Source organism: Hordeum vulgare, chromosome 2H (assembly GCF_904849725.1).
Source record: "Hordeum vulgare subsp. vulgare chromosome 2H, MorexV3_pseudomolecules_assembly, whole genome shotgun sequence".
Classification (NCBI taxonomy): Eukaryota; Viridiplantae; Streptophyta; class Magnoliopsida; order Poales; family Poaceae; genus Hordeum; species Hordeum vulgare.
Window position 1 is genome coordinate 213,461,010 of NC_058519.1, and position 18,532 is coordinate 213,479,541.

Below are 18,532 nucleotides of genomic sequence, written 5' to 3' on the forward strand. Positions count from 1 at the left end.
TCTTGTGAGCGAAACGTTTCTGTCTTTTTCCAGCAGGATCAAAGAACCATTACCAAGACTAGTCATAAAGGTTTTGCTTGTCTCAAACACAAAAATAAACACAAAAAACACAATCATAAAATAATTACGATGGTGTGGACGCAACAAAACAGAAATAAAAAGAAATAAATTCATTGGGTTGCCTCCCAACAAGCGCTATTGTTTAACGCCCTTAGCTAGGCATAAGGCGATAGAATCACGTATCGCCGTCTTTGGTGCTCAAACCATAAGTGGCCCTCATCATGGATTCATAAGGCAATCTTATTTTCTTTCTAGGGAAGTGCTCCATTCCCGTATTTAAAGGAAATTGAAATCTAATATTCCCTTCCTTCATCTCGATGATAGCACCGATAGTCCTTAGGAAAGGTCTACCAAGAATAATAGGGCATGTAGGATTGCAATCAATGTCAAGCACAATGAAATCCATGGGTACATAGTTCCTATTTGCAATAATAAGAACATCATTAATCCTTCCCATGGGTTTCTTGACAGTAGAATCCACAAGATGCAAATTAAGAGAACACTCTTCAATCTCATTAAAACCCATAACATCACATAAAGACTTTGGAATTGCGGAAACACTAGCACCCAAATCACAGAAAGCATTGCATTCACAGTTTTTGATTTTGATAGTAGGTTCCCACTCATCATGAAGCTTTCTAGGGATAGAGACTTCCAATTCAAGTTTCTCTTCAAGATATTTTATCGTGGCTTCGACGATATGATCGGTAAAGGCCTTGTTTTGGCTATAAGCGTGTGGAGAGTTTAGCATGGATTGCGTCAACGAAATGCATTCAATCAATGAGCAACTATCATAATTAAATTCCTTGAAATCCAAGGTAGTAATTTCATTACTACTCAAAGTTTTAGTATCTTCTACTCCACTTTCAATGCTTTTAGCATCAAGATAGATGGACTCCGAATCATTGGGGCGTTTTTCAACCAAACTGGATTCATATCCAGCCCCATCATCTTTGGGTTTGACACAAGAAAACAAAGATTCAATGGGAGTCACACCAAGCACTTTAAGATCTTCATGATTCTCATCACGAGTTTCAGGTTTAGCAGCCATTTTATTGACTAAGGTAGCCTGCTTATCAGAAATCTGGCCTACCAACTTTTCAAGATGAGCAAACTGGGAATTTAGTGCAAGGAATTCTTTGGCCATATCATCAACTTCTCTACTCATAAAAGCCAGAAAAGAATTTTGCTCCTTCAGTTCTCTACGAAAGTAACTGTTGTATTCAAACTGTGTAGACATGAAGCCTTTAACACTAGTTTCAATCTCTTCCAACCTTGCATAGTGAGCATCAAAATCCCTTGGTTGGGCCATACGAGTTTTAGCAGGCAGACAAGCGGGCAAAGAGCAAGCGAGAAAAAGGGCGAACGCATAGGCGAACGAAAAAGGCAAATATTTTTTTGTAATTTTTTTTCACAAGTGGGGGAGAGGAAAACGAGACGCAAAAAAGTTAATGCAAGAGATGAGTTTACGACACTTACTTGGATGAGTTCGTGACTTGATCCTCCCCGGCAACGGCGTGAGAAATCCTTCTGCTACGTCGACAGAAACCTTTTGTCGTCTCTTGAGCTTGCGTTGGTTTTCCCTTGAAGAGGAAAGGGTGATGCACCACAGGAGCAGTAAGTATTTCCCTCAGTTTGAGAACCAAGGTATCAATCCAGTAGGAGAATCTCGTCAAGTCCAGAGTACCTTCACAAACACAAAGAGCTTGCACCCAACGCAATAAAGGGTTGTTAATCCCTTCAAGATTGGTTGCAAAGTGAGATCTGAAGGCGGAAAGTGCAACAAAGAAAAAGTTTAAGGCTGAAAATATGGTGTGTAGTAGACCCGGGGCCATAGTGTTCACTAGAGGCTTCTCTCAAAATAGCAAATATTACGATGGGTGAACTAATTACTGTCGAGCAATTGATAGAACCGCGCAAAGTCATGACGATATCTAAGGCAATGATGATACATATAGGCATCACGTCCGAGACAAGTAGACTGATACTTTCTGCATCTACTACTATTACTCCACTCCACACATCGACCGCTATCCAGCATGCATCTAGTGTATTGAGTTCATGACGAACAGAGTAACGCCTTAAGCAAGATGACATGTTGTAGAGGGATAAACTCAAACCAATGATGAAAACCCCATATTTTACCCTTGATGGCAACAACACGATGCGTGCCTCGCTACCCCTTCTGTCATTAGGTGAGGTCACCGCACGGTATGAACCCAAAACCAAGCACTTCTCCCATTGCAAGAATCATAGATCTAGTTGGCCAAACAAAACCCACAACTCGAAGAGAATTACAAGGATATGAAATCATGCATAAGAGAGATCAGAAGAAACTCAAATAAGATTCATAGATAATCTGATTATAAAAACACAATTCATCGGATCTCGACAAACACACCGCAAAAGAAGATTACATCGGATAGATCTCCATGAAGATCATGGAGAACATTGTATTGATGATCCAAGAGATAGAAGAAGCCATCTAGCTACTAGCTATGGACCCGTAGGTCTATGGTGAACTACTCACGCATCATCGGAGAGGTCATGGTGTTGATGAAGAAGCCCTTAATATCCAAACCCCCCCTCCGGCAGGGCACCAGAATGTGCCCCAGATGGGATCTTGCGGAGACAAAAGCTTGCGGCGATAGAAAAGTACTTTCGATGATCTCCTGATTTTTTCTGGGATTTTAGGGAATTTATAGGCAAAAGACCTAGGGCAGAGGTGGCCCAGGGAGCCCACAAGCCTGGGAGGCGCGGGCCCCCCTAGCCGCGGCTAGGGGGCTTGTGGGGTCCCTGGTGGACTCCTTCCCTGATTCTCAGGCTTCCCGATCTTTTTCTGTTTCGGAAAAAAAATCTTTTTGGCAGTTTCGTTCCGTTTGGACTCTGTTTAAAATCCTCCTCTGAAAGGGGTAAAATACATGGAAAAAACAGGAACTGGCACTTGGCAGTGAGTTAATAAGTTAGTCCCAAAAAAATATAAAAGGCATACAAAACATCCAAAGTTTGACAAGATAATAGCATGAAACCATAAAAAATTATAGATTCGTTGGAGACGTATCATGTCTCAAAAAGCCCTAAACCACCATTATATATAGGAGGGAGGGGGAGGGTCTAGCCTTGAGGCACAAGTTCTCAAGGGTGCGCCGGCGCTAGTGAGGAGGAGGACTCCTCCTCCAATTCGGTTTGGGAAGGAGGAGTCCTCCTCTTCCTTGCCACCTCCCTCTTTCCCTTTTCTTTTTCTTTTCTTTTTGGTATTTTCTTATGTGGCGCCAAGGGCTCCTTGGGATGACTCCACCAGCCCTCTAAGGACTTGTGGCGCCACCCTAGGGCCTTGGGATCACTCCCGGGTGGGTGGGAAACCCATTCGTCACTCCTGGTACACTGCCGAAATTGCCCAAAACTTTCCGGTGACCAAATGAAACCATCCTATATATCAATCTTCATTTCCGGACCATTCTGAAAACCCGGTGATGTCCGTGATCTCCTAACAACATTCGGTAACCACACATATAACTCAACTATATTAAACATCATCGAACCTTAAGTGTGCAGACCCTACGGGTTCGAGAACTATGTAGACATGACCCGAGGCACTCCTCGGTCAATATCAAATAGCGGGACCTGGATGCCCATATTGGATCCTACATATTTTCCGAAGATCTTATCTGTTGAACCTTAGTGTCAAGGATTCATACAATCCCGTATGTCATTCCCTTTGTCCTTCGTATGTTACTTTCCCGAGATTCGATCGTCGGTATCCGCATACCTATTTCAATCTCGTTACCGGCAAGTATCTTTACTCGTTCCGTAATACAAGATCCCGTGACTTACACTTAGTCAAATTGCTTGCAAGGCTTGTGTGTGATGTTCTATTACCGAGTGGGCCCCGAGATACCTCTCCGTCACACGGAGTGAAAAATCCCAGTCTCTATCCATACTAACTCAACGGACACCTTCGGAGATACCTGTAGAGCACCTTTATAGTCATCCAGTTACGTTGCGACGTTTGATGGACGCAAGGTATTCCTCCGGTGCCAGTGAGTTATATGATCTCATGGTCATAGGAACAAATACTTGACACGCAGAAAACAATAGCAATAAAACAACACGATCAATATGCTACGTTCATAGTTTGGGTCTAATCCATCACATGATTCTCCTAATGATGTGATCCAGTTATCAAGTGACAACACTTGTATATAGTCAGAAAACCTTGACTATCATTGATCAACTAGCTAGCCAACTAGAGGCTTGCTAGGGACATTGTTTTGTCTATGTATCCGCACATGTATCTATGTTTTCATTCAATACAATTATAGCATGGATAATAAATGATTATGTTTAAACAGGAAATATAATAATAACTATTTATCATTGCCTCTAGGGCATATTTCCAATAGCTCCCACCAGGGAGATCCTTGGCCTGATCAGTGAGGCAAGCGGGGCCCTCGAGCGCAACTTGAGGGCAAGCTCCAGCGTGCGCTTGCTAAGCTCTCGTGAGTCCGTCATCAGAGCAATCCGAGAACTTCGAGAGGCCCAAGCCGTGCGAGGTGGGGGCTGCCCCGCAGCGCCAATCGCAGCCGTCGTCGGTGGCACTGTCGACCGTCCTCGCATCTGCATCAACGCGTTCACAATCGACAGAGCCGTGGTCCAAGGCCCTTTATGGCCCGCGCCAACTGAGCACTGGTGGATGTACCCACGGCCCGGTGCCCACATGCCCTTCGGGATGGGGAACGTGGCTGCCACCAATCAGCGGGTCCAGCGGGACATACTCATGCCCGACCTGCTGGTGCGTGGAGAGGAAGAGGATGAGATTGTCGGGCCGAGCGAAGGCCCTGAGCCTTGGGAGACGGCGGACCCATAAGGGACGTGACCACGGAGGCAGGAGAGTTCAGGTGCATTTTTGTTAGCTGTTGCCAGGTAACTTTTTGGCTCACCTTGTCCGAGGGCACTCCCAGACGTTACTTTCGTTTAAGCATTTCTAAGTTGTTTCTACTTCACCCGTTTCGGACCCTAATGTTCTACCTTGCTTGCGTTTTTGGGTGGTCGACCCCCGCTTGAGGGCTCCGGTCGAAGCTTATCCTTGTAGGCCGCCTGAGACGGCAAACACCCAATCTCACTCCCAAAGACAAAGAAGTCAACAGGGTTTACCAATGACCCAAAAGAAGCTCAGTCCACAAATGACTCAGGGGTAGGGACACTCGCGAGGCCAAGGCATCCTCGTGACCTCCCATAGACACCCCCGCCATGACACTCTCACATAATAACGAGTCGAGGCTGTATACGCCCAGCGCCCCCAAGGACACGGAGGGGTCCATCCCACGACTAGTGGCAGCCCTATGCTCCGCGCTGGGGAGAAGCTCAGTCCACCAATGACTCGGGGGTAGGGACATTCGCGAGGCAAAAACGTCCTCACGACCTCCCATATACATCCCCACCGTGACACTCTCACGTAATAATGAGCCGAGCCTGTATACGCCCAAGGCCCCCCGAGGACGCGGAGGGGTCCACCCAACCCCACGCCTATGTTGTGCGCTGGGTACAGATGGAGGCAATCAACATAGTCCGCCAATGATTATGCCCGCATCTGGCACCAACACAGTCCACCAATGACTATGCCCACAGCTGGCACCAACACAACGCGCCAATGGCTAAGCTCGCAGTTGGCAAGGAAATCAACACAGTCCACCCGCGGCTACGCCCATGCCTAGTGCGTGGGACAAATAACTCGAGGTACGGGGCCGATCCTACGTCAAGGGGGACCCCTGAGCATCGCGACTCAGAGGCCTAACTACGCTCGCAGCCCCTTCTCCCTTTGGCCGTCCTTGGTTTCCGGTCAGTTCAATCGCGGGGAGGGCCCTGCCGACGCAGAGCCTAGTGCGCTCAACAAGCCACCTCAGATCTCCTAGGGAGAATGCTGGAGTCACTCGTATGTCAAGGGGGACTCGTGAGCATCACGGCTCAGGAGCCTGAACTGCGCCCGTAGCTCCTTCCCCCTTTGGGCCGTCCTTGGTTTCCGATCGGACCAATGACGGGGAGGTACACGTGGGGTGGGCCCTGCAGACGTAGAGTGCTGAAGGTGTTCTGAAGTTTTGCAATCCTTGTCGCGTTCTCCTCATGAGGGCAGCTCGGGCGTCAAGGGGGACCCGTGAGCATCGCGACCCAGGGGCCTAACTGCGCTCGTAGCACCTTCCCCCTTTGGGTCGTCCTTGGTTTCTGGTCAGTCCAATCGCGGTGAGGTATGCGCGGGGCGGGCCCTGCCGACGGAGAGTAACACAAAAAACATGGCAGGAACGAGGCGAAGAAAACATTCAAGCATTTAGTTATTACAAGCCTTGACAAGTTCACGAAAATGCAAATAAGTTTAACTCCTCCATGAGGCACGATGTGCATTATAGGAAAAAGACAGGGACAAGAAATCAGGAGGAGCCGCTGCTGGTCGGCACCTCCGTGGGGGGCTGGTGGTCGACGTCAGAAGCGTCGTCTTCCCTGTCGTCGGCTTCAGCGGCACCTGGAGACGAAGGAGCTGCGACGTGGGCGAACCTCCTCACCAAAGCCTCCATGGGGCCCTTCACCGCCTCCGCGGTGCGGTCGCGGGCCTCTACAGGGACCGGCAGGATCACGGAGCCGAGATCAAATCCCGGCTCGCAAATATGAAGGTGGCTGTAGACGCGAGTCGCAACCGCGAAGAAGAGGTCGCGACACTCGCTGTCCAAGATCTTGTCCACCTGCACAGCAGCGCCCTCCAGTGCCATGACGAGCTCCTTCGCGAGTGCGGCAAAGCCATCCTCCAGGGTAGCCAGAGGCTCGTCGAATCCGTCGCAGCAGAGTGGGTGGAGAGCCATGCGAAGCTTGAGCCCAACGTCAGGGAACCAGGCGAGCTCTCCAACCTTCTTCTCCTCGTCCGCGCCGAGGGCTTTCTCCTGGGCATCAAGGAGGGCCTTCCTCGAGGCAGCCTCCTTCTCCCACTCTTCCAAGCGCGCCTGCTTCTCACCCAAGCGACTCGCCTCCTGGTATAGCTCTCCCTCCCGGGTCGCGAGCTTGGCCTCGCGGGCCTTAAGCTCCTCCTCCTGCACGCGACGTTGTTCCGCTAGCTTGGCCTGCTCCCCTCGAAGGGCCTGCAGGAGGGCATCCACCTTTTCGCAGCGTTTGGCAGTCGCCTTGGCTTCCTGCAGCGCCTCCTCACGCACAGTGCGGGCAGCTTTGGCCTCCCTCTTGGCCTTCCCCATCTCGACTGCGACATTGCCCACGGTGGTGAAGGCCGCGTTCAGGACACCCTGGATGAATACCGAAGTCCTCCCGACCTATTCCTGAAGAGAGTCAAATATTGTCGCGGGCGGTTCCGTCATGGAGGCAGCGTCACAAGGAATAGGGGGCTCCGAAGGCTGCCTGGAGGTTGCAGGAGTTGGTGCATCGGCCGGCCGAGGGCCCTGCAGAGCATGCCCCTCGGGAAACGGCATCACCACGGCCGGCATAGGGCGCTTTGGGGGCTCGGGGGGCGCGATGATAAAGGACTGGGAGGTTGCCTTGCGAGCTTCCTCCTCTCCATCGGCAGGCGACGACATGTTGAAGAGAACTGGCGTTGCGTCAGGAGTCGCCTTCGGCTTGTAGCCAGACTTCTTCCTCCTCGCCTTCGGTGAGACAACGTCCCTGGGCATCAGACAAAACAAGGAATCAGCCAAGCGCGGACTTCAAACGCACACGACGTGCCAAGACAAGTGACTTACTCCTCGGGGTCAATCCACCTATTCCTCTTCGCCGCCCCCGAGCCGGCGGGAGCAACAGGACTCCCCACGGAGGCGGGCGAGCCCCGGCGCCTCAGGTTTTCCACCGGCGGAGGCGGGATGCGCCAAGGATGACCCAGCCTCGCGCTTCTGGGGGGTGGGCACGCACGTAGATCGCGTAGCGCGCGGGGTCGATACGGGTCCCCTGGAGGTCCGAATCGGGTGCGAGGGAACCCCCACGGAGACCTCACTAACGGCATAATCATCAACAAGCTCGGGCAGAAGGACAACCTGTGACGGGAGGGGCGCGCTCGCCAGGCAACCATCGACGTTCTTCTCTGAATCCCCCGCACTGGAGGTATCACGGGATGACACCTCTACCAGACCGGAGCCCGCGACTGGGAGGAGCCCACGCTCGTCGAAGACAAGCAGCCCGGCGATCAAGTCGGCCCGGTCATCAATACGATACAGCTGACCCAGAGCCTCAGGCAGGTCACGAGGGTCGTCGCCCAGCAAGATCGCCACGACCTTGCTCAGCTCATCAGTAGGGTGGTGATACGTCTCCAACGTATCTATAGTTTTTGATGGTTTCATGCTATTATCTTGTCAAACTTTGGATGTTTTGTATGCCTTTTATAAAATTTTTGGGACTAACTTATTAACTCAGTGCCAAGTGCCAGTTCCTATTTTTCCATGTTTTTGACCCCTTTCAGAGGAGGATTTTGAACGGAGTCCAAACGGAATGAAACTGCCAAAAATATTTTTTCCGAAACAGAAAAAGATCGGGAACCCGGAGAATCAGGGCGGGGGGCGTGCAGGGACCCCACAAGCCCTCATGGCGCGGCCAGGGGGCCTGCTCCTTCCTGGCTTGTGGGCTCCCTGGGCCACCTATGCCCTAGGTTTTGCGCCTATATATTCCCTAAAATCCTAGAAAAAATCAGGAGATCATCGAAAGTACTTTTCCGCCGCCGCAAGCTTCTGTCTCCGCAAGATCCCATCTGGGGCACGTTCTGGTGCCCTGTCGAAGGGGGGATTCGGATACGGAGGGCTTCTTCATCAACACCATGACCTCTCCGATGCTGCGTGAGTAGTTCACCATAGACCTACGGGTCCATAGCTAGTAGCTAGATGGCTTCTTCTCTCTCTTGGAATTTCAATACAAAGTTCTCCATGATCTTCATGGATATCTATCCGATGTAATCTTCTTTTGCGGTGTGTTTGTCGAGATCCAATGAATTGTGGATTTATGATTAGATTATCTATGAATATTATTTGAGTTTCTTCTGATCTCTCTTATGCATGAGTTCATATCCTTGTAATTCTCTTCCAGTTGTGGGTTTTGTTTGGCCAACTAGATCTATGATTCTTGCAATGGGAGAAGTGCTTTGTTTTGGATTTATACCGTGCGGTAACCTCACCCAATGACAGAAGGGGTAGCGAGGCACACATCGTGTTGTTGCCATCAAGGGTAAAAAGATGGGGGTTTCATCTTTGGTTTGAGTTTATCCCTCTACATCATGTCATCTTGCTTAAGGCGTTACTCTGTTCCTTATGAACTCAATACACTAGATGCATGCTAGATAGCGGTCGATGTGTGGAGTAATAGTAGTAGATGCATAAAGTATCGGTCTACTTGTGTCGGACATGATGCCTATATGTATGATCATTGCCTTAGATTTTGTCATGACTTTGCGCGGTTCTGTCAATTGCTCGACAGTAATTTGTTCACCCACCGTGATATTTGCTATTTTGAGAGAAGCCTCTAGTGAACACTATGGCCCCCGGGTCTACTCCACACCATATTTTCAGCCTTACACTTTTACTTCATTGCACTTTTCGCCTTGAGATCTCACTTTGCAATAAATCTTGAAGGGATTGACAACCCCTTTAAGGCGTTGGGTGCAAGCTCTTTTGTGTTTGCGCAGGTGCTCTGGACTTGACGAGATTCTCCTACTGGATTGATACCTTGGTTCTCAAAATGAGGGAAATACTTACTGCTCATGTGCTGCATCACCCTTTCCTCTTCAAGGGAAAAACCAACGCAAGCCCAGTCTCCGTCAACGTGTCAATCTCTGGTACTGTTGTCTGTTGCCGTAGTAGGAGGTCCTGGGACTAGAGCATGAGCTCATCGTCACCAGCGCAGTAGTCCCACAGGTGCCTGGAGCGGTCCTCAAGGTGCGCCAGGCGCTGCGCCAAGAACTCCTTCACTATCATCCCATGAGTCAGCCTCTTGGCGCTGATGTCGCGGCAGAAGTGCTCCTGGACGGGCGCGGCCCGAGGGTGGGAAAGCTTCGCCGAGCTCCACACAGAGGTCTACTCCGGCAACCCCGTCGGCTCCTCCAGCCGAGGGTTGGCGTCCTTGAGGCCCATAAGAACCCAACATTGCCTAAAGTTATCCACCTTCCTCCCGGCCTTCAGGAGCAGGTTGCCACTCTGGGCTGCCACGAAGGAGACACATGCCGAAAAATGGGCACCGTCATGCAGACGCAGGTTGAAGAAGTGGCGGAAGAGGGCCACCAAAGGCTGCACTCCTACGAATGCCTCACAGTAGAAAGCGAAGACGAACAGGAGCAAGACAGAGTTGGGTTGTAGACGAAGAGTCTGGATCCCGTAGTGGTTCAAGATGGCGGTGAAGAACGAGAAGAAAGGTGGCACCAGCCCGGCGAAGACGCTGTGGAGGAAGAAGGGGTACACCGCCTTCAATGTGGGCCTCTCCTCTATGGCGTGAGGCCAGATCGGGGTCCGCCCGTACTCGTTGGACTTAGCTGCAGTACATGGAATTACGGGGGCGAGATCCACATCCTTGGAAAGGACGCACTCCAAGAGCGGAGAAGCAGGGGCCGGGCCTTGCATCTCTGGCTTCTGCTTGCCGGCGGGCACCATCACTGGACCGGCAAAGGAGCAGCGTGACGCTATATCTGGGGATGCCAACTGGAGTTGGAGAACAAGGAGGAAGAGCGAGTGTGGGACAAGGAAAGCAATAGTGCACCGACGCAACAATCAACGCTCCTAATAACTCGGGCAGAGACAGAAGACAAGGAAGGCTGAACGCTAGCCGCGTAACGCGCACCGGACTGGCTCACGGGCATTTAGAGCCCGCAACATCTTAGGTCACCCCCGAGGCTTTGCCTAGAAGCCAACCGGAGCGCGTCGTGCGCCCGGGGGCTACTATCGGTGTTGTGGGAATGGGGATACCCAGACCTGCCTGGATGTGGACCAGGGCCAGCCCACTTCATCAAGCAACCGATAGGCTCGGCACCGCTCAAGGAAAGACCCTCGTGAGGGTCCAAGCCTCATGAGGAGGAACGACATCAAGACCCGCGAGGGGCCTCCTCAGGACCCCTCCGGAGCGGCGGATATTTCGACGCTAGGCCCAGCCTCAGGAGTCAAGGATGATGCAAGGGAAGGACATGTGAGCAGCAGACATCAGAGCGGAGCAGTTTCCCCTTTAGTACAAAGGGGGGCAAGGACGTACCAGGGCACCAAAGGCATCTTCCAAAGGTTTCCCTTCTGGTGCAACAAGGTCGTCGCTGCCCGCCAGACGGACATACGTCATCCCTGGGCCCGTCCCCGTAGCGCGGGTAGCAACTTTGCAGACGAAGACCACCTTGGGCAGGAGAGCATGTTCCCCTGTTCCACTTCAAAATTGGCCGTTGTGGGATCCCTTCCCGCTGAAACGAGAAGGGAAGAGGACCGGCGCCGCCACTATAAATAAAGGATAGGTTGCTTCATAGAGGGGATGCGATTTCCGAACCATTCATTCACCCACTAGTATCCCGCAAGGTCACCCAACCTCTGGAGGCACCCAAGCACTATACTAGTTCATCCTCCAACCTCCATGAGAGGCAATCCACAAAAGAAGGAGTAGGGTTTTACGCTTCACAGCGGCCCGAACCTGGGTAAACTGTTGTGTTCTGTGTCTCCCTCGCCATCGTGTGAGTTTCCTGCCATCCGAAGAGAGTAGCGAGCTAGGGGAGGCAAACCAGTGAGAGATCTTCATGCACGCCCCTGAGTTCGAATCTTTAGGGTTTTCTAGAGCCCGAAATCCGGCAGCCTCACCCACCTTAGATTGGTCTAGGGTGATCTGCCCTCCTCCTCCTCTTCCTCCTATAAATACCCAAGGGTTGAAGGTTGCAACACACACCAATTTCTTCCTCCCTTGGCGCAGCCCTGTTCTTCCTCCTCCTCCTCCTCCTCCTTCGTAGTGCTTGGCGAAGCCCTGCCGGAGTACCACACAGATCCACCATCACCACGCCGTCGTGCTACCGGAGCTCTCCCTCAACTTATTCTCTATCCTTGCTGGATCGAGGCGAAGGAGACGTCACCGGTCTGCACATGTGTTGAACGCGGAGGCACCGTTGTTTGGCGCTTAGATCGGAATCTTCCGTGATCTAAATCACTGCGATTATGACTCCACCAACCGTGTTCATAGTAACGCTTTCACTTAGCGATCTTCAAAGAAATGAAGATGCTCTACCCCTTGCTCGTTGCTAGCATCTCCTAGATTGATCTTGGTATGACGTAGGAATTTTTTTTGAAGTATTACTATGATCCCCAACAACCTCATGTGTGGACCCCATGCTATTATGGTATTTCGACCCTTCATGGGACTACCCGTTTTGTGTATCCCCAACAGTAGCCCCTGAGACTGACTAATTGTTTGTAGTCGGTTGGAGTGTGTAGAGTCTATTGAACTTGAATGTTGTTGCTGGACCTGACCAAGAAGAATGTATCTTTTTTGTATTTCTCTTCTAGTGGGGGCACGCTCAGTGCACCCAATGGGTGTAGTCCCCGAGCCTCTGTCGGACTAGATGAGTCTGGCAGAGGGTTTAAGTCTTCTAGTGCTCGTCATGCTGAATGTTTCTTGAGTGTGCCTTATATGATTTATGGATCAAGGTCGATTTCCCAAGTCTATTTTTTAACTTAGGCAATACAGGGTTGTAGCTAAGCCCCCGAGTATTGATGATGTCTGTACTCGGAGTTGTTTTTGACTTAGGCGAAGTGAGGTACACAGCTAAGCTCCCGTGTGTGGATAATGTCCGCACTCTGAGTAGTTTTTAACTTAGGCGAAGTCGGGTTTGCGGTGAAGTCCCCGAGTGTGGAGCATGTCCGTACTCGTAGTTGTTTTTGGCTTAGGCGATACAGAGTCACAACTAAGTTCCCGAGTGTGGAGCACGTATGTACTCGGAGTTGTTTTTAACTTAGGCGGTACGGAGTCGTAGCTAAGTTCCCGAGTGTGGAGCGTGTCCGTACTCGGAGTAGTTTTTTTAATTAGGCAAAGTCAGGTTCACACCTAAGTTCCCAAGTGTGGAGCGTGTCCGTACTCGGTATAGATTTTAACTTAGGAGATATGGAGTCGCATCTAAGTTCCCGAGTGTGGAGTGTGTGTGTACTCGGAGTAGATTTTAACTTAGGCGAATTCGGGTTCGGAACTAAGTCCCCGAGTGTGGAGCGTGTCCATACTCGGAGTAGTTGTTTACTTAGGTGAAGTCAGGTTCGTAGCGAAGCCCTCGAGTGTGGAGCATGTAAGCACTCGGAGTTGTTTTTAACTTAGACGATATAGAGTCGCAGCTAAGTTCCCAAGTGTGGAGCGTGTCCGTACTTGGAGTAGTTTTTAACTTAGGCGATACGGAGTCTCAGCTACATACCCAAGTGTAGAGCGTGTCCGTACTCAGAGTTGTTTTAACTTAGGCGATACGGAGTCGCAGCTAAGTTCCCGAGTGTGGAGCGTGTCCGTACCCAGAGTAGTTTGTTACTAAGGCGAAGTCAGGTTCGCAGCTAAGCCCCCGAGTGTGGAGCATGTCCGCACTCGGAGTCGTTTTTAACTTAGGCGATACGGAATCGCAGCTAAGTTCCCGAGTGTGGAGCATGTCCGTACTCGGGGTAGCTTTTAACTCAGGCGATACGGAGTCACAGCTAAGTTCCCGAGTGTGGAGCGTGTCCGTACTCGGAGTAGTTTTTAACTTAGGCGGTACGGAGTCGTAGGTAAGTTCGCGAGTATGGAGCGTGCTCATACTTGGAATAGTTTTTAACTTAGGCGATACAGAGTCACAGCTAAGTTCTCGAGTGTGGAGCTTGTCCGCACTTGGAATTGTTTTAACTTAGGCGATACGGAGTTGCAGCTAAGTTCCCGAGTGTGGAGCATGTCTGTACTCGGAGTGGTTTTTTACTTAGGCGAAGTCACGTTCGCAGTTATGCCCCCGAGTGTTGAGCATGTCCGCACTCGGTGTAGTTTTTAACTTAGGCGATATGGAGTCAGAACTAAGTTCCCGAGTCTGGAGCGTGTCCGTACTCGGAGTAGTTTTTAACTTAGGCGATATGGAGTCGCAATTAAGTTCCCAAGTGTGGAGCCTGTCCGCACTCGATGTAGTTTTTAACTTAGGTGATACTGAGTCGCGGCTAAGTTCCCGAGTGTGGAGCGTGTCCATACTCGGAGTAGTTTTTAACTTAGGGATACGGAGTCACAACTAAGTTCCCAAGTGTGGAGCATGTTCGTACTCAGAGTATTTTGTTAACTTAGGCGAAGTCATGTTCGCAACTAAGCTGGTCACCCATTGGGGGTTGTGGTGTATATGTGTTCAGCTGAGCTATGGCGCATGGGCCAGATGAGTGATGAAGACGTGTCGCATGGAGTGGCGATGTGCGAGGCATCTGAGTGATGAAAACACATCCAGTTTAGTGGCGATGAACGGGGGCGGCCATGTGATGAAGATGCGCTCAGTGGAGTGACGTCGCGCGAGGCAGCCGAGTGATGGAGACGCGTCCAGCCGAGTGGCGACATGCTAGGCGCCCAAGTGATGAAGGTGCGTTCACCGGCGTGATGGCGCGCGGCGCAGCCGAGTGACGGAGAAGTGTCCAACCGAGTGGTGATGTGCTGGGCGGCCAAGTGATGTAGGCGTGTCCAACAGAGTGATGGCGCGCGACGCAGCCGAGTGATGGAGACGCGTCCAGTCGGAAGGTGACGCGCTTGGCGGTGAAGTGATGTATGTGCATTTGGTGGAGTGACGACACGCGTGGTGGCCAAGTGACGAAGGCGCGTCTACAGGAGTGACAGCGCGGGGCGCAGCCATGTGATGAAAATGTGCTTGGTAGAGTGACGGCGCGCGACGACCGAGTGATGGAGACACATCCAGCCTTGTGGCGACGCGCTAGACGGCCAAATGATGTAGGCACATCCAGCAGAGTGGTGACGTGTGGCGCGGACATGTGATGAAGATGTGCTCGGCGGAGTGACGGCACGCGAGAGGACTGAGTGATGGAGACATGTCCAGCCTAGTGGCAACGCGCTAGGCGGCCAAATGATGTGGGCGTGTTCGGTGGAGTGGCGACACGCGGGGCAACCAAGTGGCGAAGGCGCGTCCACCGGAGTGATGGCGCGCGGTGTAACCGAGTGAGGAAGAAGTGCCTGGCGGAGTGACGGCGTGTGGGGCAGCCGAGTGATGTAGGCGCATTCGGTGGAGTTGCGACGCGCGGGGCGGCCAAGTTACGAAGGCGTGTCCACTGGAGTGATGGCGCGCGGTGGAGCCGAGTGACGACGCGCTGGGCGGCTATGTGATGTAGGCGCTTCCAGCTGGATGACGACGAGCGGGGCGTCTGAGCGACTGTGTAACCTGTGTACGAAAATAGCACAAGCTAACGTAAAAAATTCTCAAAGTAATATGAGTTTGCTAAAGTCATTTGTGTAAATAACACCCATCTGCACCCGGTGGGTGTGCCAGATGATTGCTCGTTCAGAACCAGCAAGAGTTTAAAAGAGTGAAGGATCCGACTAAACTCGTTTGAGTTCTGGACCCAAATGAAACAGAAGTGAATTGCTTCGACATGAAAATAAACATCCAAGCGCAGAGGTACACTCGGTGGTGTGGCCTCCGAGTGAACATCGTGTGTGATTTACTTAACACTCGGTAATGCAGAAATGACTATTTCATTGAATGAAGTGTGTGAACAATGACTTAGCTGTATGTTGGCGCACAAGCGGTCGAGCGATGACGACGCATCCGACAGAGGGTCGGCGCGTGGGGCGGTCGACTGATGCCGACGCGTCCGACTGAGTGATGTCGCGCAGGGTGGTCGAGTGATGACGATGCGTCCGAATAAGGGACTGCGCGCGGGGCGGCCGAGTGCTGACGACGCGTCCGATTGAGCGACAACACACAGGGCGGTCAGCATGCGGGGCAGCCAAGTGATGCTCAAGGTGTGTCTCACCGAGTGGAAACGCACGGAGCGACCGAGTAATGAAAACAAGTGAGGTTGAGTGATGACGCATGGGGCAGCCGAATGATGAAGACAAGTCTGGTTGAGCGATGGCGCACGGGGCGGCCGAATGATGAAGACACGTCCGGTTGAGCGACGGCGCACGAGGCGGCTGACTCATGAAAATGTGTCCGGTTGAGCAACAGCGCACAGGGCAGCCGAATGATGAAGACGCGTCTGGTTGAGCGATGGCGCACTTGGCTGCCGAATGATGAAGAAGCGTCTGGTTGAGCGATGGTGCACGGGGCGGTCGAATAATGAAGACGCGCCCGTTTGAGAGACGGCGCATGGGGCGGCCGACTGATGAAGACGTATCTGGTTGAGCGATGGCACACAGGGCGGTCGATTGATGTGGAAGTGGCCAGTTGAGCGACTGCGCATGGGGCAACCGAGTGATGAATACGTATTTCACCAAGTGGCAACGCACAGGGCAGCCGAGTGATGAAGACACGTCCGGTTGAGTGACGGCGTGCGGAGAGGTCAATTGATGGAGACGCATCCTGTAGAGTGGCGGTGTGCGGGCCCGCGACTAGTGTACACGCGTTATGCGGAGTGGCGACGCGGGGGGCGGCCGACTAATGAAGACGTGTTCAGCGGAGTGGCGGCGCGCTGGGCAGACGACTGATGTAGATGCATCCTCCGGAGTGACGGGTGCGGGACGGCCGAATGATGAAGACGCGTCCGGTTGAGCGACGGCTCACGGGGCGGCCGTCTGATGTAGACGCATCCTGTGGAGTGACAGCGCGTGGGGCGGCCGACTGATGTAGACGTGTTCTATGGAGTGGCAACGCGTGGGGCGGCCGACTGATGCAGACGTATCCAGTGGAGTGGCGACGCGTGGGGCGATCGACTAACTGCATGTCGGTCGTGTGTACGCGAACTTTATTTGCGTGCCCTCGTGTTAGCGGCTCAAATGAATGTTCGCCCAAGTAACTGTTGTCGAAAGATGATAACGGACGAGTGATCCTGCAAGTTAGCAGCAAGCGTATCTACGCATATTTTTAGGTGAACTATGTGTCAAGTGCAGATGTTAAATTGCAAGGAATAAAGACCATGGATGGTTATACTTGCATGCATGCAATATTAACCATTTGTGAGAACAATGTGGCGGAAGTTTTGCATGCAGCAATTAAGAAACTACTACGATCATATCTCACCTTATGAGCCATTTAATGAGGCCATTACCTTAAGAGGGTGCTTGGATCCAAGAGACTAAAACTAGTCTGACTAAAACTAGTCTCTTTAAGAGGCTAAAGTTCAAAGCACCCCTGGATAAAGAGAGGCTAAAACTAGTCTTGAGGCTAAAATCTTTTAGTCAGGGGTACCCCTACAAAAATGTGCATTAGTCCTCTCTCTCTTCATTTAAGTGCTCGCACAAGTTCTGGATTGGAGGGTTTGGAGGATAATAAATGCTCATTAACTTGATTTTAGTCTCTTTAGTATTTGGATCCAAGAATGGATGAGGCTAGCAAGTTTTAGTCTCATTACTTTTAGTCATGAGACTAAAAGGTATCCAAGCATCCTCTAAGAGAACGGCCAGACCATCCCACGAAGGATAATGAAGGCCACATTGTTCCTTTACCATTTTTCCTGCATGCGGTTAATTAATCAAGGAAAAGACCCACGTAATGCATGCACATTGAACGGCCACCCGTTACGAGTCGAGGCTGATTCGTAGGTAATCACCGCAGTGCGCCTCGAACGAGGAGACCCTTGTCGGCGACCGGCGCTGGAGGAGCGAGCACTACGCGCCTGCGCAGCGCCAGGCCCACACATCCACTGCGGAGGTTACTACCAAGCGGCCGAGAACACGAGTTTGGAGGTGACAATGAGGAAAACGACGTCGGCGGCCGTGCATGGGGCTCAAGTGCTGTACGACGTGGTTGGAGACGATGTTGAGGGGGAAGACGCCGATGGACGTGCTTGATGACGATGAGGCGGGCGATGACAGTAGCTGCACTTGGACGCTTAACAGAGAAGGCGAAGACGAGGCACAGTGGGTTGTGCCTTGGTCGATGACGACGACGGGCGACGAAGGTGGCCTGACGGGGATGAAGGGGTGACGACATCGATGTCCGTGCGTTGAGGCTTGACGGCGGCGTCGTAGACAAAGCCGATGACGGCGACGGGGTAACATTGGTAACCCTCCGTGAAGGCGCATCCGGCTTCCTCGTTCCATGCTCCGCTGGGTTTTGGCTAGCCGTCCCTGCATTCGTCGTTAATGATGACCAATTGTACTAATGGTGAACTGGCCAGTACACCACAGACCCAGATTTCCAGCGATAATTGTTGATCTTTGGGTGATCATCCAAAAGAGCTTGGGTTGCCGGAGATGGAAGAAAAAAACCATGTGCATTATGGATCGATAGTCGCCATGCCCCATGGTGGGCGCCAACCGTCGGGTAACGATTCCGACAACAGAAAGGGGTAGAATAAAGGAACATGATCTATCGAGATGCTAATGGGTGACACTGTGATTTTAGCGAGTTCGG